Below are 3773 nucleotides of genomic sequence, written 5' to 3'. Positions count from 1 at the left end.
TGTGTCTGTGCTCTTTTGACTTGTGTCAGTGTTTATCTCCAGCATCCTGGTGTCGAGTATCACTACAGTAACTCCTTGGTGAATGTGAAACATCAAACAATGGCATCAGCTGACATTCCACTGCAAACTAAATAAAACACGTCTATGTATTTTACAACCAGTCTGATCCCTCTGAGAACAAGCTTTGTGTAAAAACACAGTACAACAATGCAATAATACTTACAATACAATTTTGCATGCAATATATTTCTTGGATGAATGTTTTATGTTAAATAATGTTATTGGTGGTTTTATTTTCCTGTCGCGTTTGTCCATGTGATCTTAAACTTCAGAGATCACTGATATGAGCTGGAGACTCAATGAAAAAACTGAATGAAAACAAACAAGGCAACACACAACCACCTGTTTGCTTAAAAGTAAGGGTTTAAAAGGCAAATCCATGATAAGGCTTATGTTTGGGACTTTTGTTTTCTTTCACTTTAAGAAGATTTTTCTCCTAATTCCTCTGCATGAATGAGGATGTTACTGGAATCCCTGCATTCTATTCATGTTCTTACTTTCACGCTAAACAAAACCAAAGACATGACAGTCATCTGGTCTGACAACAATCCTCCCGAGTCTCTCCTCTCATCAGATTGAGGATATTACTTTTCACAGCAATTGAACAGTTTGTCAGAATAAAATTTAAAGAGCGAGTATCTGAGACAGATCATTGAATTGAGCTCAGCTTAAATAAATAAATGCAGCTAATTTCTTGTTGTCAACTGTTTGTTTTCATTTCCGAAAACCATTTGAAAGCCAAGTTCATGAAAAAGCCACACTGAATGTCCCTGGTTTTAAGTTCTCTCTATTTCTGTTTCTCTGAGAGTCACATGAGTGTATAATTGAAAGCTCTGCGTTCTTGTCATTCCTCTACAGGGACGATAAACTAAAGTCAGTTCATGACATATGGAATTATATTATACACACAATACTGACTGGATTTCCATCCAAAGTTTTTAACAAATACATTTTTTTATATATAATTTTTTTAAATGTATTTATTAATTATGTGCAAAACTGCAATATCACATAAAACATTTGTGAATAAGCACCGTTACCACCCAATGAGTCAAAGAGAACAAGATCGTAATTTCCTGATAAACTGGCATGAAATATAAATAAGAAAAGTAGGAGAAGCCACGGAATATAAACATTTTCATATAGGCCTATAATAAATTACTTGCGCCTCAGAGCTAGCAGATGAGCATCGCAGGCAAAGTCACATGTGACTTGTTTTCATTACATTTCCATCTCCCATTATTCGCATGAACCCTTTTTGCACAAGTCAAAAACCACCACGTTCCCAGTTGTTTAGATGTGATACTTCGCAGTCATAAAGACAAGGTGATGGAAACAGTGAATGACAGCAGGAATGTGTGGGAGACACAATTTAGAAAACTTTACATCATAAAGAGCCATAATGTAGCTACAGAGATCAATTTTATCTGTGTAATACTATTATTATTAATATTTTGTTAATTCTTAGATAGAGTTCAGATGCACTGAACCTCAAAGGAAGCTGTCGTCATTTGTTTCTCACTAAACACATGATCTCTCTCACCCGCCCATCTGACAACTAACCAAAGTCTCTCCTCCCATCAGACAGAGAATATTACAGTCTTCACAGCACTTGTTCAGTCTGTCAGGATGAAGACAAGAGAGAGGAACTACGAGGCAGACCTTTCTCGACTGAGCCCAGATACGGAAACCAAAAAAAAAAAAAACCCTCTGGTGCAGGTAGGCTATCTATAGCATATCTGTGTATATAATAATATAATATATAATAAGTAATTTTGTATTCGTATTTTGGTTTGTTTCTCGACTGAGCCCAGATACAGAAACCAAAGAAAGAAAGAAAAAAAAAACCTCTGGTGCAGGTAGGCTATCTATAGCATATCTGTGTATATAATAATATGATATATAATAAGCAAAATTTGAAAGGCATTTTATGGAAAATCCAGGATTTAAGTTCTCTCTCTTTTGGTTTCTCTGCAGCTCATGAATGAGGACGTTACTGGAAGCTCTGCAATCTTGTCCTGCTCTTTCAGTTACAAAAAACCTGAAGTCAAGACATGAAATCTATTAAGACTCGATGGCAGAAATATATAAAACATCATTAAGAGAAATTATTCACTTGAGGATCAAAAATACAACATTTCCCAGAGAAGTTTACGAAAGGAAGCTTCACTTTCACACTCATGTAAGTTACTGATTAAATTTACTCATTATTTTGTTTAATCCTTTTCATTTCACTAAAATTAAAAGAGGGATGCTATTCTGCAGTCTAGCTAACAGCAGTTTCTTCAGCCCTTATTAGAATCAGCAGCTGTGATAACCCTTTTTTCTGAAACTTAAATTCAAATTCATCTTAGCCTACATAAAAAAATGAAAATATAAAAAAACTTTGCCTAATGTATAATAACTGTGGAAACAAAAAGGTTTCGTAATTTTACAGTGAAACCGGCACAATATTTTGTAGTCTAACAAATGAAGATGAGTAACAAAACTAAGCTTTTTGATGAACTGAAGTCCAGACATGACAGACGGATGATTGGAGACACGGGGAGGGACGGCAGAGACTTGTTCAGTATTACTAATGGTGAAGATTGAGTAGAAATTCAAGAGTTGGCTACATGCGATGAAAAGCTTGTGAAAGTCACCTTCTGTCTCAGGTGTCTTGAATATACTGAAGTAAATCTGAATATGTTTAACAAATCTCTGGAGCGCGTTTCATGTCGTTCTCATGGTTACTGTTGACGTCACTTACGTCTGATGTCATCCGTAGCACGCATGGCATACTGATGCGGAAGCGTGTGATACTTTGTTATTTGAAAGAAAAAAAAGAGTATTTAATCTTAATTTAAGACATATTTAAATGCAATATATTAAAATAAAACATATTGATAATATTAACACCACGATGATCAGGTATGTTTGATGAGTTCAGAACGCTATGTGGACAAACGCGTCTTCGTATTTTGGTTTGATTCTGTTGTGTTGTGGTTTGCACATGCTTTATTGAAACTAGAATTAAAATGGAAACCTTTTAGTTACTTTAACATCATTAATACATCATTAATACAATACAAGAAAACGTTAACATCATTAATACATTAAACATGAAGTGGCTGATTTATGATTATCAGGTTTATCTGTGGGGGAATAGTTAAACTTATTTTTATTTAGTAATTTTCCATTAGCATTAGCATTTAGCATTGTCTTCTGGAGTGTTGTCTTTGTATTATCTTATCGCGTTTGTGTTATGTGGAAATAAAACCCAGTTGAGTTACAGTATTTAATAGGATATTGTTTCTTTCTGTTCTTGCAGCTGCAGCTTCATCTGTGTATTTGCAGTGCTGATAAATAAAGGTAAGGATCTGAACAACACACTTAAAGGGGTCATAAGATGCCATTTAAATTTTCCCTTTCTCTTTGGAGTGTTACAAGCTCTTGGTGCATAAAGAAGATCTGTAAAGTTGCAAAGACTAAAGTCTCAAATCCAAAGAGATATTCTTTATAAAAGTTAAGAGTCAACCACGCCTACCTAAAACGGCTCGTTCTAACACGCCCCCACATGTCTACGTCACGATGTGCGAAGATTTGCATAACACCGCCCAAATGTTCACGCAAAGAAAGAAGACGTAACTTTTATTCTCGCTGTAATATTGAAAAGTGAAAAGTGAAAAAGTGAAAAGTGACGTGACATGTGGCCAAGTATGGTGACCCATACT

General features: G+C 35.1%; 1 long non-coding RNA gene across 1 annotated transcript; it reads left to right on the top strand.

The window, feature by feature from the left end:
- The first annotated feature begins 1685 nt into the window (after nt 1-1685).
- Nucleotides 1686-3411, top strand: LOC107739889 (uncharacterized). The gene is made up of 3 exons (XR_001640041.1): nt 1686-1919; nt 2038-2242; nt 3371-3411. It is a non-coding gene; the product is annotated as an uncharacterized LOC107739889 (long non-coding RNA).
- The last annotated feature ends 362 nt before the right edge of the window (nt 3412-3773 follow it).

The sequence above is a fragment of the Sinocyclocheilus rhinocerous genome, unplaced genomic scaffold (genome assembly GCF_001515625.1).
Source record: "Sinocyclocheilus rhinocerous isolate Xijiao unplaced genomic scaffold, SAMN03320098_v1.1 scaffold4507, whole genome shotgun sequence".
NCBI lineage: Eukaryota > Metazoa > Chordata > Actinopteri > Cypriniformes > Cyprinidae > Sinocyclocheilus > Sinocyclocheilus rhinocerous.
Note: the sequence above shows the minus strand (reverse complement) of the source record. Positions and strands in the feature narration are given on the sequence as shown.